This window comes from Heptranchias perlo, chromosome 27 (assembly GCF_035084215.1).
Source record: "Heptranchias perlo isolate sHepPer1 chromosome 27, sHepPer1.hap1, whole genome shotgun sequence".
Classification (NCBI taxonomy): Eukaryota; Metazoa; Chordata; class Chondrichthyes; order Hexanchiformes; family Hexanchidae; genus Heptranchias; species Heptranchias perlo.
Window position 1 is genome coordinate 17,730,385 of NC_090351.1, and position 24,054 is coordinate 17,754,438.

At 40.5% G+C, this 24,054-nt stretch overlaps 1 protein-coding gene and 1 long non-coding RNA gene across 2 annotated transcripts in view; one reads left to right on the plus strand and one right to left on the minus strand.

Moving 5' to 3' along the window:
- The window catches only part of LOC137344442 (receptor-type tyrosine-protein phosphatase R-like), an 86,251-nt gene that overhangs the window by 43,396 nt on the left and 18,801 nt on the right, over positions 1-24,054 (minus strand). The window lies entirely within an intron of this gene.
- LOC137344443 (uncharacterized) overlaps positions 17,214-24,054 on the plus strand; it is a 92,373-nt gene continuing 85,532 nt past the window's right edge. Inside the window, exon 1 of the long non-coding RNA XR_010968358.1 lies at positions 17,214-17,272. This is a non-coding gene — a long non-coding RNA (uncharacterized lncRNA). The remainder of the gene's footprint in view (positions 17,273-24,054) is intronic.

The following is a 24,054-nucleotide window of genomic DNA, read 5'->3' on the forward strand; positions in this document are numbered from 1 at the left end:
TGTGAAATGTGGCCCAAAAATAACTTTTATAATTTAAATTTTTAAAAAGCATGGAATGCGTAACGCATTCATTTGTATAATAACTTTTTTCCATCCTCGATATTGTCCTATCTCCAACTGTTAGTTGTTAATTGTGAAAATTATAAGTAAATGGAATATATCAAATAAACAGTTAGGAAAACACGGAAAAGATAAAGGCCTCGAGTTGATGTTAATACAACATATAAATGTATAAATATACACTATAAATGTATATTTAACTGAAAAAATGTAATCATTTATGAAATCATTGAATATGGGTCACTGACACTTTAAAGTTGGCGTTCACTCCAAAGGAGACCATTAAATAAAGGTTCCATATTTGCTTGGTCTTAATGCCTTAAGCTAGTTTATTTCAGTTTGTGCTATTCTGTGGTCAATTTATGAATCAATAGCCACGTTTTGCTCCATGTAAAATACTGGGAATGATAGAAACATAGAAACATAGAAAATAGGAGCAGGAGTAGGCCATTCGGCCCTTCGAGCCTGCTCCGCCATTCAATATGATCATGGCTGATCCTCTATCTCAGTACCATATTCCCGCTCTCATACCCCTTGATGCCTTCTGTGTCTAGAAATCTATCCATCTCCTTCTTAAATATATTCAGTGACTTGGCCTCCACAGCCTTCTGTGGTAGAGAATTCCACAGGTTCACCACCCTCTGAGTGAAGAAATTTCTCCTCATCTCAGTCCTAAATGTTCTACCCTGTATCCTGAGACTGTGACCCCTCGTCCTGGACCCCCCAGCTAGGGGAAACATCCTCCCTGCATCCAGTATGTCTAGTCTGGATAGTTCCTGGCTTGCAGAATTGGATTCCTAAAACTGTAGCAACTAATTTGATGTAAGCAAGGCAAGTCCCATGCCACACAAAACAGTATATTCATCATGCTGTCATATTAATAACAGGGTATTTTCTCAACAGAGTGGGGCAGGCTTCATCAGTTAGATGTTACTGTGGGACATCAAATGTGGTGTCAAATTCTTTTTAATCACGGGTTGGTATAAAGCTAAATACAATACTTCCTGCCATAAAACTTTCACTAACGGAGCGCCCCACCCTAACTCGGGTCACACTTTTAAAGACTTTTACATTTTGTCTGTCTCGTGTTTCTCATGAAAGCTTTGGGAATTGCAGAGTAGCTGTGCTTAGTTTTAATGATTTTCAAAAACAAAATTTGTGTGATGCCCGGCAGACTTCATATTGATAAATATTTGTCTTCATCCCCTCCTTATACACCCAATTGCGATGGTGACTGGAATCGGATCTTTCTTGCTTATCTTTCTTTAAAATAAGCTCTGACTTTCGATAAAATCACATGGCCTCAAACTGCTGAAAACGGTGGGGTTGGAGTGGCAGTGAGCTCAGCTCGAAGGTTTATTGAAAAACTGCTTAGCAACACTGAGATAATTCTTGTAGTATCTCCTTTTATTCAAATCAGTATTGAAAAAAAAACAAAATATAACTTATCTCAAGAATGGTGTCAGAGCTTTGTGCTTAATGTATTTTTCAGAGTGTCCCTGTTAGAAATTCTGAAGGCATGTCAATCATTTTACCAACCCACCCTGCATTCTTCATAATACTTTTTCAGTAGCAGAACACCATCAAAAGCATCAAGATCATTATGCCTAGTGGTTGTGGAAATGATTAAGTGGAAGAAGTCTCAAATTGGCTGGTGCACCATCTGCTGAGATGAATATCTGATTTAATGAGGTAGAGTGAAAAATAAAAGTTAATGCATGTGGTGTCACATGCTCTAGCAGAATAATTGTGCAACCTTTACAAGGCTGAGGCATGGTTTTAGCTTTTGTACAATAGTACAACATAGAGCTTTGTTTAACTTATACAAATCATTGAATGTAAGATATGTACATTTATGCAATTAACAGTGTCTTAGGAAGTATTAAACTTAGTTTGGATGAAATCCTAATAATTCTTGTAAAAACTAGTTAATCATTTCCTTGAGTTATAGGGGCCTACTTGTATTCTTAATTGTACTCCTGTATTGTAATCTAGGTAAAGCTGGGTTGTCCAAACTGCAGCCAGGGAATCATAAATAGGGCATGAGCTCTGGCAATTCAGTTTTTTTTTGTGCTTTTATTTCTTTCTCGCTGGTTTCTGTTTGAGCATTATTGGTCTAGAAGTTTGGAAAGACTTGTTAGCATTAAATCAAAAGCAAAATACTGCGGATGCTGGAAATCTGAAATAAAAACAGAAAAAGCTGGAAAAGCTCAGCAAGTGAGGCAGCATCTGTGGAGAAAGAAACAGAGTTAACGTTTCAGGTCAAAGACCTTTCGTCAGAACTGGAAGATGTTAAAGAGTTAGGGGGAGAAATAGGATAGGGCCTGTTTTTGGACGGGGGTAGCATGATCCTCTATTATCCCGCACCCAGTGGTCCCTGCGCAGGCAGGACGAGATTTTCATCAGGCCTGAGGACTTACCTGCAATCTGCATTGGAAATCAGCATTGAACGAGGATACCATGCAATTTGCACTTTCCACCAGCAGGGGGAGCTCCAATCTCTTAAAGGCAGGCTGCCTGTTAGAAATCTCTTAAAGGTAGCTGGTACCTGTTATTTGTTGAAAATAACAGTCTGCTGTCTGCACAAAGTCTGAACGGAGATCAGACATCGCTCACACAAAACACAGATGCAGCTCCCATCTCTATGTTTACAAACCGATGAGTTATGTTAAAACATTGAATAAAGGTTGCGCACTACTAAATCCCACATCCTCCAATCTGCATGCCAGACCTCCCCAATCTGCTGATCTGAGTTTGTACCAGGCCTGCGAGAGTGCGTGCACCAAGGTTCTCTGCTGATGCACCAGAGGCCTTGGTGCAAGAGGTGGAGAGAAGGAGGGACATCCGATATCCGCTGTGGGGAGGGTGGGGTGGGGTGCAAGAGATCCTCCAGGCATATAACCAAAAGGCAGTGGGAAGCAGCGGGGGACGAAGTCAATGGCAGGCTCACAGCGCCATGAACATGGATGCTTTGACACGAGTGGGCAAGGTGAGTGAGGTCAACTGTCAAGTGACGTCTCCTACCAACTACACCACTAGCCGCATCCGCTGTTCCACGCACTCACCCCCTATCACCCACATGGCAACAAACTCTTTCCATCAGTACTCAACCCTCTCACCCTTACACATTACCACTGTTGCAAGCCACCCACCCACAACTCACAGGCCACATACACTGGCAGCTATTCAACCACGATAGGAACATCTCCCAGACACACATCCTGCTTTCTTACAGGAGAAGCTGGCATATATCAGAAGGCAGCAAGTGGTGGTGGCATTTAGCCCCTCGAGCCTGTTCCGCCATTCAATGAGATCAGGGTGGACCTGTGATCTAACTCCATATACCCGCCTTAGCCTCATATCCCTTAATACCCTTGGTTCACAGAAATCTATCAATCTCATATTTAGAATTCTCAATTGAGCTAGCATCAACTGCCATTTGCAGAAGAGCTTCCCAAACGTCTCCCACCCTTTGCATGTTGAAGCATTTCCTCACTTCACTCCTGCATGTCCTGGCTCTAAATGCTAGGTTATTTCCCCCGGTCCTAGTATTCAGGTATAGGAGACCTCCAAAAACAGTTGCAAATGTCTCAGCAGCCAGAAGAAATAATCCAGCCACTAACCTGTAAATCCTGCATGGTCCCTTTAAATAGCGCTGGTAGGGGGTCCTCCAGGCACTCTAAGACATGTTCAGATGGTCGGGATTAAGACTGTCCGTTGTATTGAGTATTAAGTCCCAAAATGGTGTCTATCACTTTAAATCAGCGTTGCACACTGATTGAAGCCATTTTCTCCCTGCTTTACATGATTCCAGCATTCGTTATCTGCGCCTGCGCTAACTCTTATACCAAGATGGCGTCTGGCGCACGTCACACTAGAAACGTGCGTGCGCATCCAAGATGCCATCTTGGATGTTGGAGAGACCGTGTAGCGCCGAAACAACGGGCGCTACACGGTCCAATTTAGCGCCCTTAAAGTTTTTAAGCAAGTACAGAGCCAGGGGAAGGGAGGGATGGCAAAAGTGATTAAATGACAAAAGGAATGATGATGCAAGGCAAGGAGGGTGGTAATGGGACAATTTAAGAAACAAAAGATCAGTTTAGAGTAGCTGTAAATGGCAACAGCAGAACCATTACCAGCAACTACTGTCCGAAAAAAATGGGAGCAGTGGTTATGATCTGAAGTTATTGAAATCAATGTTGTGTCCGGAAGGTTGTAAAGTGCCTAAACGAAAGATGGGGTGCTATTCCTCGAGCTTACGTTGAACAGTGGAACAGTGTAAGAGGCCGAGGACATAGAGGTCAAAGTGGGAGTGGAACGGGGAATTAAAATAGCAAGCGACCGGCAGATCAGGGTCACGCTTGCGGACAGAGTTACATGGAGGTGTTCAGCAAATTGATCACCCAATCTGCGTTTGGTCTCCCTATTATAGATGAGACCACATCGTGAGCAGTGTACTAAATTGAAAGAAGTACAAGTAAATCGCTGTTTGACCTGGAAGGAGTGTTTGGGGCCCTGGACGGTGGGAAGGGAGGAGATGAAGGGGCAGCTGTTGCATCTCCTGTGCTTGCACGGTAAGATGCCGTGGGAAGAAGAGCGGGTGTTGGGGGTGATGGAAGAGTGGACCAGGGTGTTGCGGATGAAGCTGTCCCTTCGGAAGGCTGAAAGGGGAGGGGAGGAGTTAATGTGTTTGGTGGTGGGATCGCGACGGAGGTGGCGGAAATAGCAGCAGATGATACGTTGAATGTGGAGGCTGGTGGGGTGGAAGGTGAGGACAAGGGGGAGCCCTATCATGGTTCTGGGAAGGAAGGGAAGGAGTGAGGGCAGAAGTGCGGGAAATAGGATGGACACGGTCGAGGGCCCCGTCAACTACAGTGGAGGGTGATCCTCGGTTGAGGAGAAAGGAAGACATATCAGAAGCACTGGTGTGGAAGGTGGCATTATTGTTGTTAACACTGTTGCTTCATTGATGGATAAATCCCAATCAGAACACCACGATCAGTTAGTATCTGCGGCTTAAGACACATGCAAATGAATAGGAACTTTGATTTAAATTTTATACATGGCTCTACAGGCTTTGTGGTTTGGACCTAGCCGGCGCATGAAGTTAAAAATCATAGATAATCCTAAAATAAACAATTAAGGACTTCCTGAGTATAAGTGATCATGTTTTACAGTCTAGGAAGAACTGCTGGGAAGTCTTGAGGTAAAAGGTCACTGTGGAACTGAGCTAAACTTTGCACAGTAACAATTTTTTTTTCTTTAATAACCTCCTAGATGTTGCTTCCCTTGCAGAATTTTCAATTGGAAACTGCATTCTCTACAGCAGAGTTCTGACAAGTTGCTTATGGAGAGGGTTCATATTACATTCAACACTGGTTCATACGTCACACATACAGCTTAGCAATGGTTTCAGTGTCCCTTTTATCTTCCCTTGTCCTGTCTTAGTGAATTGCTTTCGGTCCATACTGAACTATACAGACCGGAAGTTCAATTGTTTACGATCCCAACTGTCCACTTAGCTCTTTCTTTCCCCTTCCCAATTGTTGCAGATTTAAGTTCCTGTTTTACTACACTCTGAATATATTTACAAAGTAGTGATGATGTTGCATTTGGCATTATTAGAAAAAGACATTTAAGGCCCTCTTATAGCTTTAGACAGTGAGTAGAACAGGTCAGAAAGGTCCCAGGTTTGATCTCCGGTCTGTGCTGAATTAACAGATCTTTACCAGAGTGGAAATAGAAACGTTACATTTAACATCCAAGTCACTGGATTCAAGAGGTGAAAATTGTCCAGGATTTCTACTCCTGATCAGCCTGCTGACACTCACTGTCAACGCTCTCATATGAATTGTGGCCACTTGAACGAGGTAGTGGAGGGCAGATGTCACCCATGAACAGGGCTAGATTTTCCACACATTGACTTTGAATGGGCGATAAATTTAGCCCATCTCTCAGCTATTAGTCAATATCTTTAGGACGTGAGAGGAGAAAGTTGGCAAAGGATTTTTTTTCCACCTCCACTACAGACCCCCTCCCCTCCCCCCATTACATTATGAGGGAGTTCAGATACAAATTCACCTTTTACACTGGCAGGGGTCAGGTGCAGATGCATTTTACTGGTCAACCTGGCAATGTGTGCCTGAATATGGGCACAAACCCAAATCTTCAGCATCAATTTAATTTTAATATAAAAACAAAACATTTCTCTTAACAAAAACAGGCAAGGGATAGGTGAATACTCTGGTCCAACCATGATGTAGGCCTTTCACTCATATTCAACTCACATTCCATTACACTCACTCTATCTCACATATGTCCATCTATCTGTGTGTGTGTGACTCTCCCTTTCTCATGTCCGCTTCTCTCTTTTGTCTTTATGTGTTTCTGTCTGTCTCTCTCTCTTGTACCTGTCTCTGTAACTTCTTTCTTCCTTCCTTTTTATTTCTCTCTCTCTTTCTGTGTTTAGTAATTTGAAACTGCATTATTTCCAGACTCAATTCCTTATATTTGCAAACTCAGTTATCTGACATTGTCGCCATTGTACTAAGAAAGAAAAAATAATCCTCTATTTTGCACTTAATTACATCAAATACAGATGAATGTGCACTAATTCAATTGCTGCCACTATTGCAATATACAAACAGGAGCTGCTGCTCCCACCTCTGATCTAGTACTATCTTAGGCAAAATAAAATTAAAGATCAAATATTTTAGTGTCCAACAAGGCAATTATATCAAGCCTAGCAGAATTTTTAACACTTGTGGAGAAATAATTATCATATTTTCAGTTCCCACATCATAAATCAACTTTAATTTTAATTCTTGGCAAAAAGATATTTGTTAAAATTCTTTTCACTTGAAAATCTGCCACAATGGAATGTGACCAGCCATGAAATATAATAAATTTTATCCTTTGTGATGTGACCACAAATCTCTCATGATTTGGTGCTCAAGAATTATGTGGTGAGCCTCAACTGTGGAGGAACTGATCCAATCATGCGGCTGTCTGTATGTACTTATTGCACATGGAGACCATTAAGGTACCACCTACACATTTTTTTCATCCTCGTACGTACAGCTCCAATTTTGTGAACATTCACCAACTAATCCTGCTGATCTTCCAGTTTTGGCAAAGAAATATAAATAGAAATACATGTAATTATGTAGCACTGTGTCACATCCTCAAAGCACTTCACACAGTGAGTTACTTTTTGAAATGTAGTGGTTGTTAAGTTGGCAAATACAGCAGCATTTCTGCATCAACAAGTCCTCACAAATAGCGATGACATGGTTGACCAATTAATCTGATTTTTGATGTATTGTTTGAGCAAGGAATATTTACCAGGACATCAGCAGAATTTTTTGTTTTTTTAAGTACCACCCTGAATGTCCTTTAGGGTGTCATTTTTATGAGGCAATGCTACCAATGAGGACCTTAGCCCTGAGCAGCACAAATCAGAAAATCATGGGCAGCGCACTCCCGAATTTCCAATGGACATTGTTTCCCGCTGGCAGCACAGATAAATAAAATTACCCTTTTAAAGTCCATTGGAATGGGCAGAAAGGTGGTCTCTGTTACATGTCCATCCAGAAGATAGCATCTTTGACAGTGCTGCCAGTACTGTACTGGCATGTCAGCTTAGACTATGAACCAAGTTGTTATGTAGGTCTCTCACCTTGGGTCAAAGGATTGTGGGTTTGAGTGCTGCCAATTGAATCAAGGTGACACACTTCAAGCTTCTAATAACAGACTATAGGTCCAGTGTAATAACATTACCAACTCATCCTATGAGTATGGATTGTATATTTTATCGACATTTGAAATCTATCTATATTCAAAATGAACCAACTGAGTCACTTCTTAGCCAAATCAAATAGCATTGTGTGCAAGAGATTGTTGGTAAGAGGGCTTAGCATCAGAAAATGCAAGGATTATTTTGGAGGATTTGAACTTTATTTTGTTACAGTAATACATGTTAGTGCTTTTGTTGACCGATATATTTTAATCTTGATTTTCTTCAGAACCAATTAGCCTTCTCCTACACACACTCATTTGCATCTACTTTTCTCCTCTGTGTGTCTTACTATTAACATCTCCCTCACACAAGACATAAAGATAAGCTATCAATTAAATTAAATTTTTAACTTTTTTCCCATATTTTTCCCTCAGTTGTATCATTGCTAGAATGGTGCAGCCCTTTGGATTCTCTGCATATGCCACCAATGCTCCTGCATGGGAGACATAGTTGAGAGGCACAGCAAGATGACCTCCCCCCACCCCCACCAAGTTCCCCACATAATTTCCTTGTCCTGGTTTGCTGAAAGGACAGGCCCAAGATGGTCAAAACTTTCCTGAATGTGAATGTCAGAATAAATAGTAGAGGGCTCGTAAGCTGCATGTTCCAATTATTTCATGATGTTGCCTATTAATTCAATCAAAAAAGCAACTGGCCAAATGTGTAATTACTCAGATACTTACAAAAAATGTCACATAATTACAAAAAGTGATTACTGCTAGAATTTGTGAATACCTTTTCCAGCGAAAAGTAAATCCTTCCCGTATTTATTTGCATCAGCTCCATAGACTGGAGCACTATTGGTCCATCCTGTTGGAGTAATACCTCATTGAAAGTGCTCATTAGGATTTTCTTGGTACTGCACTCAGTAGAACATTTTGTAACATGATAGGGAAATGTTGCCATAAAATTTTGTGCAATAACAAGATTAGCCCGGATGTGTTGAGTCATGTGCTCACTAACTACATACCAAACCTGGCTTTGTGGTGATTAAGTTTGTGCTATGTCCTGACATGTGTGGGTGGCCTGACTGATGTCTGCTATTAGCTCTCGAGGTTGTGGTGGTTGGAATTGAGATGTTTGAAAATAAAAACTGTGTTGACTGATACTCTATGTCTTAAGTGCTACATTTTTAACATGAGGTTAAAATGAGGAAGTAATTCCCAACATGTGGGACACTACTTGAGATAGCACTGCTAAAAATCCACAAATTAATTTCAGAACTTAGAAGTTCAAACATCAAGGATTTCTACTTTTTTATTTCAAGTAAGTTTCTTTTGAAACATTCTTGAGTGTGTGGTCCATTATTAAATGTATGATTAAAATGATTATTTATTTTTGGTACCAAATTCATTTTGGAGTATTTACTTTCAATGTTGTCTGGGAAGATGTGATAATTAAAGTAGGATTACATATTAATTGGTATGCTCGATAGTAAAATTACTATTTTTTTTTATTTTGCCAATAGTCAAACAATTAAAAACATACAGGCGTAAAGTTTTTAGAATTGTGTATCAGATGGAATATTCCCACTATTCCACCAGACTGACATTTAGAATCTGACATCTGAAAGCAGAGATTCGTGACCCCTTGTCATCCTGACCCTGAAACCAGACAACTCATAAAGCAGTGATCGATGCAATAACTCACTCCTCTTTCACTTAATATGGAAACCAACTTGAGCAGTTAGATTATGAGTATTCTGGTGTAACAATTAAAAAAGTAATTCAAAATAAAGAAACTTTTGGGTAACTATTCTTTGGAGGAATGAGTGTGCAATATACTCGGCACAGTGCACTTTTTCTCCATATTCTTAAAATGAGAGAATATGGAAAACTGAAGATACAATGGATTGAAAAAGGACTCAAAGGGGGTGATTTTAAAGCCCAAGAACGGGTGGGTTGGGGGCGGGTGGGAGTTGAAAAGAGTTGTTTTTTGAGTCGCATCCGCAATCCGGCTTTATTTCCGGATGTAACGTCGGCACGTAAAAGTACAGGCTTCCCACTGGGAATGCAAAGTCCGAAAATGTTGTGGTTGCAACCCAAAAAAACAATTATTTTCAACTCCCACTCGCTCCCAACCCACCTGTTCTTGGGGTTTAAAATTACCCCCATAGTGTCATATCTCTAGCCTATGCCCTTGCTCCAGGCCTTCCCTTGTGTCACCATTTCTCCCTTCAATGCTGCCTCTTTGTTCCCTGAAGCCAATATCATTTCCCAAAGGCACTGAAGTCCCATTGAGATAGACGTCGCCTTTCTTGTCGAAACTGCTGGTGCTCTTTTCAAACCACTTCCTCCTGTCACTGATGAGTACAAACCACACCAATGATTGCAAACACCACTGATAAATACTGAGTTGCCAATGGCTTTTTGGAGTATTCAACATTAAGATGTCAGCTTTGGCTCAGTGGTCGCACTCTCGCCTCTGAGTCAGAAAGTTGTGGGATCAAGTCATACTGCAGAGACTTGACCACATAATCCAGGCTGGCACTCCAGTGCAGTACTGAGGGAGTACTCGCAGGTACCATCTTTCGGATGAGACGTTAAACCGAGACCCTTGGGTGTAAAAGATCCCATGGCACTATTCCAAAGAAAAGCAAGGTAGTTCTCCCCTGGCCAATATTTATCCCTCAACGAACATCACTAAAACAAATTATTAGGTCATTATCTTATTGCTGGTTGCGTGATCTTGCTGTGTTCAAATTGGCTGCCATGTCTCCTATTGTACAACACTTCAAAAGCACTTAATTGGATGTAAAATGCTTTGGGATGTCCTGATGTCATGAAACGCGCTATATAAATGCAAGCTCTTTTTCCTTATTATTGTGATATATTGTAATTTTGTCTCTGTGTGAAAATGTTTTTTAACTTAAACACTCCTTGTGGAAAATTCCCTCTCCTGCTTTAGTAATTATCTTTCTTGTGCACATGTTAGATGGTGTTGTGTTGTGCAGTGGAAGGTGACCAAATTCTATGTTTCCAGTTTGCATCTTGGAAATATTTGTAAAGTTGCAGCAAATTGTACTTGTAGATCAAATCAAGATAATAATGGGTGGATTGTGAGGGGCACAGAAGAAAGTTCAGTACATAAACGGTTCAGTTAGAAAGTTCAGTACATAAACTCTTCAGTAGAGTGGGCTTGCGTGTTGGCTATAATGCTCCAGTAAAAATATACTGAATATACTGAAAATGGATAGGTATTAGGGATGGGCAATAAATGCTGGCCTTGCCAGCAATGCCCACATCCCATGAACTAATTTAAAAAAAAGGTCAGGTCAGCATCTGAACAAGAAAGGCAAGTTAACATTTCAGGTGGGGCCCAATGATGTATTTCTAGTATTCTCTGTTTAATTTCAGATATCCAGCAGTTTTTATTTTTATCTGTAATACACTAGAGAATCAAACTGCTGATTTTGAAATTGGAATACAAATCACAATCTTAAATTGCATTCACACTCCGTTTCTTGTCACCTAATGGTTTCTCTGCTCTGGATTGTATTACATGGGCAACTGAGTAAAAACAGATTGAAATGGTTGTCCCTACCTAGTCAGCAATTTCTTTTGCCAAATGGACCAAGATGTGACTTTGGCAATGTCCACGGAGATGTTCTCTGAGATCAGCGGGTTAACCTCGGGAATGACTGATAAATGGGAAAAATTCCATTGAAATTCATCATGAAATTAACCCAAATATAGTTAAGACATTACCAGGGTATTACAACCCAACTATTAGAATACAGCAGCGTTTCCCAAACTGTGGGGCACGTCCCCCAAAAGTTTCCAAAGGGAGGCGCGAAGAGGTGGGAAATATAAAATATTTTCAGAAAAAACAATGTTGAAGTGTGTCCCAAAGTGAATACTTTAGCCGTGCTCCCTACACCCTACATGTGTAGCAGTTTGGGACACTGCCTTAGATTGCGATAATCCACTCACGTGACCGGGGAAGTCCCACCGGGGAAGAAATGGCAATGACGTTGCTCCGGCAAATGACCAATGGGCTGTGTGTGTGGGAGACAGGGTGCGCCCCGCAGTTTGGGAAACACTGCTTTATAGTAAAGACCAGTAGGATAGGGGCCAGTACCATTAGGAAAACAGTATGTTTTATTTTTATACTTGTGATTCATTGAACTTTGTTTTATGTTTTGTAAGTTATCAATAAATATCTAACGTTTACGTTTCTAGGGGAGCAAGAGTGCTCGTCTTCACTACTGTGGGGCGAGAGCCAAAATAGTTTGGGAAATGCTGGAATGCAGCAATTGACTATATTCTTTCTGGGGAAAATTAAGCTTCATAGTTTCAGAATTAAAAATGGTGCCCTGTTAATTATATGCCTAATATCCAAATGATAAAATTATGTGCGCAGTACTGGAATCATGCTCTACAATAGTAACAAATGTTTTAACACATTCATATGAAATGTCTTTGTCTGATACTTTAATAAAAGGGTGAATCCATTTACTTTAATTAGGCTAATCATTTGCTACTAATTATCGCACAGCACAATTTAAACCTATTTAGTGTTTCTGGACGTTTTCTGATCTGTGCATTTTGCCAGTTTCATTTTATAACACACACATACCTTCTGGAAATGCATTGACTGCACAGTGACTTACAGTCATTAGTCCCAACTGATCTCCAGCCCACAGAAAAGCAAAGCAAAATATAATGTTAAAATAACTAGTCTTCACCTTATGTCTTCATGTTTATTCCTAATCACAGAAACTGGAATGGAACATAATTACAGATGGCTGGATATGATTGACAATATTTAATAGAAAATTCAAGCTCACTCACTCACTCCCGATTATTAAAGTCCTGATCAATTTGGTCCCGCATCAACATTTGCTCCATATATAACCCAGAAAATTGTAACTGGTGTCATTGCCTTGCTGACTAATAACAATATTGTGAAAAGAAATAATGAGTTTAACCACAAATTAATATTTGTGAAAAATGCACACAGACAAATACACTTAGGGTGGAAATCACCTCCACAAAGAAAATTTCAGCTTGTGTTTTGGAGAGAGGGTTTCCTCTGTGTGCCAGGAATAGAAAAATGATAAATGTGTTTCTGAAGAATATATTTTGAGTTTGTTGATTATTGTGTTTAATCATTTATTTCACACTTATAAAATTACAAATATCAGCATTTAAAAATGTTAGTTTTTTTAAGTGATTCTAATCAAGATGATTATTTTATATCTGGATTTTTAATGATAACATAATCTGCTTAAAGCATTTTTTAAAAAATCCTAGGACATAATTAAAAGTTTTTGCCTTTCAAATAAAGCACACTCTTAATTTTAGTAAATTATTTTTATTCTCTCCCCTTACAGGATAATGGATACTCTGTCCAAGTCTAAAGTCAAACTCGTATAACTACCCTGTCAGATGTTAGATCCAATGTTGACTAAAATACAATACTTATTCAATGTCCATTTAGTCTGTTGACAGGAGTTGGCCAAGTGGTCTTTTCCCATCCTATACTTAATGTTCTCGTGTTCTTTCAGGTAAATGGGGCCCAGAATCAACGCTTTTTAATCTTTGCCCCTTATCTGATTCAATATTAATATCATTGAAGATATCAAATCTTAAATGCACAAGCCTCCTGTTGAATAAAAGGCAGCACTCTATCTCTGAGATGTGGATTTGAGTCCCGCTCAGGGATCAAAGACCCCCTCACTCTGTGAAACAATTCTGTAGATCTGTCACTGTGAAGGCCACAAAAAAAATCACCAACAAAAATCACTTTTAAAAGATCTACTGCAAAAGGTGAAGCACTGCACAGCATGGCACTGAGTTATACAGACCCAGAAAGGCTCAGGTTTGATTTCTAGTCTATGCTGAGTTGGTTGACCTTCATTGGTTAAACTTGCTGATTCATCAGAAGCATCATATCTTTATATTTAAATATCGTTATAATTCTCAATAGTAAACTGAATGTAATTCTTTTAGCAGTTGTGTGATGAATACTGGCATTTTACACCTAGAACATGTAGTATCTAAGTGATTCTAATGGAAGAAATTTAAATGGTGATTACCTGAGCTGTTTAAGATACACTTTCTGATCTGTTAAATGTGCAGCCATTTATTCACAGTAGATCCTTTTATCACAAACACTTTTGTATTTTTTATTTGCCTGTTACAATGGAGGTAGTTGGTCATTAATGTGGTACTGGTGCAATGCTGCTGGGACTGCTGCTCTTTACGACTCTGTGTGTGCCTGCACCAAATGAGCTGACCTCACATGCAGGTCAGCAAATTTAAATATATTAGTGATGTTCCCAGTGAGTTGCTTATGGTGACTGGAACAGCACTGAGGTTGTGAAGGCAGATTTCCAATGCCAACAGCTCAGAAAAGGCTGCTAAAACATTGAATATACTGTTCCTTTTGGAGGGGGTAGGGAAGGACAATGGTGCCAGCAACACATTCACCTATTGAGGTCAAAGTCTTCAGAAGTAGATAAGCTGGGCTACCCTGGTGGAAGATGAGGGCCAGGAAAATAAATCCAAATTACCCAGCCATTCTCTCTTGTACCATCCATTTGCAATGGCTGCTGAGCCTACTTCTCAGGTGCTTCAACTCCTCTATGGGTAGCAAGTCTCATTAACATTGCATATGGTGCCTCCATGAGCTTTGTGCACATTTGCTGCACATGTCTCCACTGACAATGTAATAATTGCTTGTTAAAGGTCACTGAGCACATTGGCACTAATGGGCCTCAGTCCTGTATAATACAGGGCTCAGAAACTTCAGGCAGCACTGATCACATTATTGGCCCCAGTATCTCCATTGTAGTTAGCAAAAGACCACACCCACCATAAGCTGAACTCTTGATAACATTTATATAATTATACTTGCCAAACACACAATCAAACCTGGGCCAATTTTAACTCTATCCACCCGGTGGCAGTAGTAGCCTTAAAGTTGGACTGTTGTACTTACCGCCACGTTTCGGCTCCCTGTCTGCCACTATTTTGCCCAGAGCCTTTACACGAGTGGCCCAGGTACCTGCCTAAATCTCCCTGTGGCTGAACCAGGAAAAATTCTTTGAAATATAATTCCCATTTCTGGACAACTGCAAAGGCTGGTTGGCACTTCAAAAAACACTCAACACATAACTTTTTTCTTTAAATGCCTGGAGCAAATTGTAACCCAACAGAATTGGGAGATCCCCAAGCCTTTAGTCGCAAAACCAAACCCATCAGCGCACAGTGACACTCCCCGGAATCAATATTCAGAGTTACCTACACTCAGTCAAAGCTTACTCACACTCACAATGTGTTATGTACACCTAATGCTATGAATGTAATGCTTGTCAATCTATTGTAACCAAAGAACAATTGCAATAAAATATAACCTTAGTTACTATGAGATTGTAGTAATAACATTTGATTGTGTTCTATTAAATGAGCGGAGTGTTATCCATTAATATCTATAGAGCCTGTTCTGCTAATATATAGAATGAAGCTCAGAAATATAATTTTTCAGGTCTTTATAAATAATGGACACTTAGCAGATATATAAACTGCATTCTCATATTTGCAGCTGCTAAACTGTGCATCTTTTACTTAAGCAAGGAAGGTTAACAGCTTGTTATTCACTTGGTAGTTAATTCTAGTCAGTATAAATTTCCTATCTGAGTATGTCAGACTGTCCTAAACTATTTTATTTAAACAAACATGCTGTAAATCCGGTCCATTAGTCACACATGCAGGGAGGTGTTTACCATATATATGCCTGATGATTTTTACAGGAATCTCTGAAGACGGTAATGCTACTGAGGGGACAATAATCCCTGCTGCACGAGGTGCTGGTAGCCATGTTTTCTGGCTGCTGATGGGCTGAACGACCCAGCCTGCCCATACAGTCAGTAGAGCAACTTTTCACTGACCAGGAAAGAAATGTAAAATCTGCCCCACAGAATGAAAGAAACAACTTCCTTAATTCAGGACCCTCAGACAATGAAGATGTTCAGCTTCTGCAGTGTTACCTTCCTCCCTGTGCTGTGACAAGATCTTTACCTCAACTTACTTCCTCCATTATAGGCCTAGTTGAACTCCAGAAGAGAGGATTTCCTCTGGCCATTGATTCCATTGGAATCATAAACATGAGTCTGTTTGAATGTATTTATGACTCATAAGAAATAAGCAACACAGGAAGTCTTCCCATGCTTTACAATGTCTCTAACACATAGCAGCTAGAGAAAATCTTTCACCAAGGTGAGGGGATCAGTCTCTCACTTCATGGAGTGACGTGCTAAAAGCAGATTTAGTATAAAACAGTCTCTACCAATCTGAAACTGACTTCTGAGTCTTTTTATACTAAATCTGCTTTTATCATCATCTTAGAAATTTCAGCTCAGAAAGAGGTCACTTAGTTCACCGTGCTGTGCCTCCATATCACAGCTATCTACTCTAAACCCATTTCCATGTTCTTTCCCCATTTCCTTTAATATGTTTCTTTAAGTATTCATTTAATTCCCTCATGAATGACCTGGCTTCAATGGGCACTTTGTGGTAATTCATTCCTTATTCTAACAACCCATTGTGTAAAGAAACAACCTTCTAACCTACTCCTTATTTACATTTCTTCACACTTGTACTGCAGTGCAATTTATCTTTATTTTCCTAAATTAAAATTATTTATTTACTTTACTCGATAGAGTAAATAAGGAGAAACTGTTTCCAGTGGCAGAAGTGTCAGTAACCAGAAGACACAGATTTAAGGTAATTGGCAAAAGAACAAAAGGCAAGATGAGGAGAATTTTTTTTACGCAGCAAATTGTTATGATCTGGAATGCGCTGACTGAAAGGATGATGGAAGCAGATTCAATATTAAATTTCAAAAGGGAATTGGATAAAAATTTAAATGGGAAAAATTTGCAGGGCTATGGGGAAAGGGCAAGGGAGTGGGACTAATAGGATAGCTCTTTCAAAGAGCCAGCACAGGGCCGAATGGCCTATTTCTGTGCTGTATCATTCTATGACGCTATAATGGAGATAAGTATGTACAGAGCTTGTGGAAAATCTTCTTGAAGTTGACTAAAAGGTATACTTAGAATTGTGTAAGGATTTTCTGATGGAAGTGAGATAAATACTAAGAAGGCAAAACAAAACAACAGAACTATTCTATAGCTCATGTGCAGAAGTCAAAGATCACCGCACATCTGGAGCAGTATTTGCCTGTGTTGCACGAGCCAGAGGCCCAGTTTTCACAGCACCAGCAGCAGAAACACATTTTTTTGGAGACATCTGTACCGCCCACGCTTGGATCTGGTCAGGTCTGGGCAGCAGCCCACAGAAGGGATGTAACTGCTACAGGAACTAGAAAAATAAATATATCACATGTTTATTGGGAATGAGGCTAAACAAAACTAGAATCTGTTGACTTACTTCTGGATTGGTAAAAGAGGTGAGTAAAATAGTTTTGTGTGTGTTGGGAGGTGGGGGAGATCTAAATAAGTGATTTTAAATTAAGTGTGGGAGCTTAGATAAAAAGTGTGCATGATTGTTAGAACAGGTCAATATGAAGGAAGTATTATTAACCACTTTGATTCTAAGTGCCTGGAACAATTCATTTTGTAACAAATGATGATTAAAATGCCATTATTTATAGAAGTTTGGCTTCTATGGAATTAATGTATGCTTTAAGATCAAGAATATTTGGGAAAAAGTATAAAATCAAGTAAAAGAAATAACTTGAAAAGAGAAAGTAACTTTTCAACGTAAGGAAGAATATATTGAGTTTCAGTTCGTCACAAACCTAATGTTCAAGTATGTTTTTATGGAAACTCAAACAATGAATGATGGAAGAAATAAATTGGGAACATGCTGACATTCCACGGAGACCCAGGATTGGAGGGAATTGGTTAAGTACAAAGGTATTTAACGCAGTCAGGACTAAATTCTTCCAACGCGTTGCGAAAGAATAAATCTGTTTTTCATTAGATAACAGGAATGACAGTCAGTAAAATGCTGACTCTGAATATTACAAGGGGGGGAATAGAAAACAATATTTTGAGCTGAATATGGTTCTTGTGTAAATGTAAAGAAATCTGAAGTTTATCAAATTTATTGAAATTATGAATGCAAAATATATTTCAACAATCAAAATACTGTCAATTCCAATTAAGGATTTCTTTACGTTTGGCTGCCACTACAATTGGTATTTGGCTGTTAATTATACTACAGCTTCTGGCCTTGGATTGCAAAGCATAGTTGTCGTACCTGAGTTACAATGCTGGCTCACCTCACCGTGCTCATCAACAAAAGAGCACTGTGCATGCATGGTTAGACACATGCACAGAGCTTTGCTCCACAAGTGACTAACTTTTAATGTTATGAGCAAGTTGGCAGCAGTGCTGTTCCTCTCGTAATATTAAAAACAGTCAAAAGTATGTTTCTAAAGTTCCCAGGACATGCAGTGGACCCTTGGACACTTTTAAAATGTGGCTTCTCACTGGGGTAGACTTATTTTGGCCAAGTGCAAAGTTCAAGTAATGATGTCAATTCCAAGGTATAAGGAAAAAATGGACACTGAGCCAAAAAAGGTATAAGGAGGGGTGACCAAAAGTTTGGTCAAAGAGGTGGGTTTTATGAAGGGTTTTTATGGAGGAGGTGGAGGTGCAGAGGCAGAGGGGTTTAGGGCTGAAATTCAAGAGTGTGGGGCCTAAGTGGCTGAAGACATAGTGCTAATAGTAGAGTGAAGGGAGGGGGTGATGCACAAGAGGTTGCAGTCAGAGGAATGGAGAGTTCAGTGGGGAGGATTATAGTAGTGGAGGCTGTTACAGATATATGGAGGACTGAGGCCAAGGAGGGATTTAAAGATGTACTTGAAAGGAAAAAATTTGCAGGGCTACGGGGATAGGGCGGGGGTGTGTGACTAGCTGGATTGCTCATTGCATACGAACCGACACGGACTCGATAGGCCAAATGGCCTCCTTCCGTGCTGTAACCTTTCTATGATTCTATGAAGATGGAAGCTTTGGGGGATTGGGATTCAATTTAGGTGAGTGAGGATTGGGGTGATGGGCATTACGAGTTTGTGCAAGATAGTATATAGGCAGCAGAGTTTTGGATGAGCTGAAATTTACACAGAGTGGAGATATAAGAGGCTGGCCAGAAAAACACTGGAAGAATAGAATCTGGAGATAGTAAAGACATGAATAAGGGTTTTAGTGGCACAGGAGGTGAAGTGAAGCTGGAGGACAGTAATGTTACAGAGGTGGAAATAGGCAGTGATGGATATTTGAATGGAAGCTCAGCTTGGTGTCAAATTGGACATCTAGGTTATGAACAGTCTGGTTCAGCCTGAGACAATGGCTAGGGAGGAAGGTGGAATCTCTGGTAAGGATATGGAGTTTGTGGTGGGGGCTAAGGCAATGACTTCAGTCTGCCTGAGATATAGCTAAAGGAAATTGTGACACATCCAAGACTGGGTGTCGGACAAACAATCTGACAGCACAGAGGTAGTGGAGGGATCCAGAGAGTTTGTGAAGAGGAAGAGATGGATGTTGTTAGTGTACATGTGGAAGCTGAACCCATATCTACAGATGATATCACCAGAGGACAGCATATAGATGAAGATGAATGGGGGGCCAAGGATAGGGGACTCGCAAGTTGACAGTACATGGGTGGGAAGAGAAACCATTACTGAAGATGCTGTGGCTACGTTCCGATAGGTAAGAGTGGAATCAATCAAGGGGGAAGTCCCACCAAATTTGACAATGAAGGAAAGATGTTGGAGGAGGATGATGTGGTTGCCCATGCCAAAGTCTACAAAGAGGTCGAGGAGAATGAGGAAGGATATTGCACCACATTCTCAGTCGCACAGAATGTCATTCAGGACTTTGGTTAGGGCTGTTTTGGTGTTGTGGGAGGGGCAAAAATCTGTTTAAAGGGATTCAAACAGGGAATTGCAGGAACGATGGGCACAGATGTTGGAGGTAATTACATGTTCAAGGATTTTGGAAATGAAACTGTAGTTTGCAAGGACTGAGGGATCAAGGAGGGAGTTGATGTTGGAATTTTGAAAGGGATCGTGACAATGCATGAGGAAAGGGAACCATTTGCAACGTCAGCTAGCATGGGGGCCAGGAAGGTAAGTTGGGTGGTCAGCAGTTTAGAGAGAATAGGGTCAAGAAAGCAGGAGGTGGTTCAAGATGAGCTCAAAGCAAGCATGGGGGGGGAGATGTAAGAAAAGCTAGAGAGGAGCGAGGTTCAGGGCCACAGTATGGAGATTGCAGAGATTTCACTTGGTGGACAAAAGGAAGGGGGAAGCAGACGAAACAGCTGAGTGGATGGTCTCTGTCTTGATGAAGAAATCCATCAGCTCCTTGACTTGCTAGAGGTGATGGTGGAGGGGACAGGGGAAAGGGATTTAAGGAGATCATTGGTATTGGAGAAAAGAAGGCAGGGTTATCCTTGCTCAAGAGAATGATTCCAGAGTATTAGGTGTTTTTTGGTAGACCCAATAGAGACCCAATAGAGCTTGATGTGATCCAGCTAGATCTAGCGATGGATGACTAAGTCAGTTGTGTGTTAGATACGGTCATCACTTAGATTTGAGGTAGTGAAGGTAGGGGCTATACCCGGTAATGGGAGACAGTGATGGCTTTGCTAGGGACAAGGGCATCAAAGGTAGAGGTGATGGAGTGGTTGAGCACATTAACAGCTGCAGAGGCATTGTGGCAAGTAAGGGGACAAAGGATACGCAGCAGGGTGTTTGAAAGTGGCTTCGTAGGTGACTTGGGGAGAGTTTTTTCAGGAGTTGATACAGAAGGAAATGGGATTGGAAAGTGTTGGAGAATCTGAATGGTGAGAGTTACAAGGAAGTGGTCCGAGATGGCCTTGTCAGTGATTGAGGTCACAGAAGCAGAGACAACATGAGAGAGAATTAGGTTGAGGGATGGCCATGAATATGCAGGGAGAGGCTTAGGAATGACAGGAAGTTCGTGAATTAAGAGGAGATATGGCAAGGAAAGCTAAAATGGAGATTGGAATCACTGAGGATAAGGAATTGCACAGTGCAGAGGCTGAGGGAGGAAAGAAGGTAGAATATCTTGGGGAGAAACTCAGGGTGGGGCTTGAGAAGTGTTAGAGAACAAGAATTTTAAAAGAGAAGCGAGAGGGGTGGAATTGGGTGAGGTGCACAAAGGAGGAGAAGATGTCAGATGAATAGAGGGAGAAACCAAGGTATGACTTGGTGATAAAGGCCATGCTGGCACTGCAGCAGTTTGGGGTGGCAGATGGTGCAAAGTATAGCCAGTGGAGAGGTTTTGGACAGGACATGATGTGAGCTAAGTTTCAGTCAAAGCCAGGATGTCAATATAATCATTCACAATACAGTTGTGCTTGGCAGGACTCTTGTTTGCGAGTAAATGGACATTCTGGAGTGAAACGCAGAGAAGAGCGGTGATTGCTGATTCATTGGCAGAGTCTGGGGGCACTGGTGGGTGGGGTGAGTGGGACGGGAATGAGATTGGTGAGGTTTAGCAGGTACACTGGTGGGAAGGTCAGAAAGAGAGGAGGATAAATAGCAGTGATCTCACAACTCTGAGTGCACTTGGGAGTGAGATTGCTAGCTTGACTCCCAAGTTATACTGCCACTGTTGCATTGACATGAGTGGCAATATAACTACACTTTGAAATATTTAATTACAGCTTCAAATCTAATCCACTAGTAATGCGCTTAAGTGTAAATAATTGCCTGGGCAGAGCAGATAGAGGAGCATTAGAGGCCTGTAATCCTTCCCACCCTAGTGTAAAAGAGGGAAATCTGCCCTAAAGCTTTTCGGAACCACAATATGCAATATAAAGGTTATTTTATTTAATGCCGGCATTGTATGTTTCTGCTGCTGTACTGATCAGACCTCTGTGCATCAGAAGGTCAGGCCTTGTTAATGTATAGAATTCAGAGAAGTGTCTTCTTCATATGAAAAAAACTTTTTGTTACCAGTGTGTGGTTGAATCAAAGAAAATGGCCCAGATGATTTTGTTTTAAAACACACATATATGCAGTAATATTTTCATTTTCTAAATCTTTAACATCCACACCTTCCCATCAAGTCTCGTCCTTAAGACTGTAGGGTAAATGAGATGTTGCTATATTAAAAAATGATATCACAAGAAATACACAAGCAGAGAATTACAGAACTTGTTGCTAGAATATTAGAGATGTTTACTACTGAGATACATGAATCATCAATAACTTAAATTGAAGCACTGCGAGTTGAACTTTGGTTCATTATTGGACTGATTTTACATATGACATTCTCTATATAATGTAAAGAACTTTATATATCATAAAAAAGCAACTTCCTTGTACACCAAGCACGCTTTATAATTTTCAAGTTTTTAATATTCTGTATTGTGGTATGATTTAGATCACTCTTAGACCTCTATCAGCTACAATAATGCCAACACATATTTTCAAAGGCCTTGAGACTTTCAGAGCTCACCAAGGCTATTCTAAACATCTTAAGTTGAAGGTATGCAATTAAGGTCAGTTATGTGATCCATGGGCGGTGGTTTATCAAAAAAAAAGCTGCAGTTAGTTGTGGTTTTATTATACCTTGAATTACCATTATTATTGAAATGCATTATAGAACTGTGGCTTAAGCATAAACCAGAAGAATGCAAGCTCGATAACAACTGAGTCCTCGGCAGCTATTTATAGTGGGAATGCATTCAAAATTTAACATTGCAATTTTCACAGTGTGATGTACTAAAATACTCACAGGAAGCCCCTGCACTGGTATTGCATGTAGCCTTTTTAAAAATTCATTCTCAGGATGTGGGCATCACCGACAAGGCCGGCATTTATTGCCTATTCTTAGTTGCCCTGAGAAGATGGTGGTGGATGTTCTTCTTGAGCAACTGAGTGGCCTGCTAGGCTACTTCAGGTGGCCGTTAAGAGTTAACCACGTTGGTGTGAGACTGGAGTCACATGTAGACCAGACCAGGTAAGGACATTAGTGAACCAATTAGATTTTCCTGACAATCCGAGAGCTTCATGGTCACTTTCGCAATAAATAATAACATAAACAAGTCTATTTACACATTATTTTATTATCCAATAGGAGTCCAGTGCACATGCACAAATGTATACATCCCATTTGAAATTTGCCTTTTCCCTTGATGTTGAAGAAACATACAGATTTTGCAGATTGTTATTTTGCATGGTCATCAGTTTATTGCACATCGTATAATAACCTGGATTGGACTGGTCATCATGATTAGCTGAGAAGAGCTGCTACATATGCCTATTTCCAATAGTTAACAGTATTGTAGTATATTAGATTATTCAGGGACAGAGAAGAGAGAATAGAAATTGCAAGTTATCAGCTAAACTGGTGTGCAACATGGGTAAAAACGCTGGACGTTAGTCACATGGAAACACTAGCAACATTGTATGGCGAGAGGAGCTGCCATCACCGTTAGCTCGACCAATCGGAATAACTGCTCCAGGCAGCAGAAGAAAGCAAGCCCAACCAATAATGAGCTGCTCCATCAGGACACATCGTGACAAAGGACAAGCAGCATCTGACCTCATTCTGCATGGAGAGCAGGGGCAGGTCTGGCTGGCCTTCTTGTGTGAGTCAACATTCTCAGCAATCACTCTGATAAAGTCAAAGTAACACTCGCAACTGCTGGACAAAATCCTAGAAGCTACATTCAGATGTGGTGTGTCTGATAAATTCATGCCAGATTTCCAAACTTTGGTGAAAGAGGAAGGCTGCAAAGTTTCACACTGAATGGTGTTAGATGATTGTTAAGTAAATATACATGTAAAGTACATTTACCTGTATTGTATGTAAGGCATTTTCTACTAAAATTAGCGCATGCGTTAAAGCAGTGTCACCGTAGCTATGCCTGTGGCTAGTCAACGGTTTCTATTGGATACCATGGCCTTACTTCACAGTCAAGTGGCTGGATGGGAAATAGGGACAGGAGTGTGGACTGATGTAGGAGTGTGCCACTTAAATTGCCCTTCATGTTTGTTCAGGTTGGAGGAGAACACACGAGAGCAAATTTTACAAATCTGCACACCTGGCACAGAGCTTTGTCCATAATTTTAATGGATGGAAATGCTGTAGGCCCACCGACCTCTGCGCTCACATTCCTGATATGCATTCCTGGTGGGTGAAGCTCTATGCCTGGAGAACAAATTCTTAAAATGTATCCTTTGGTTTC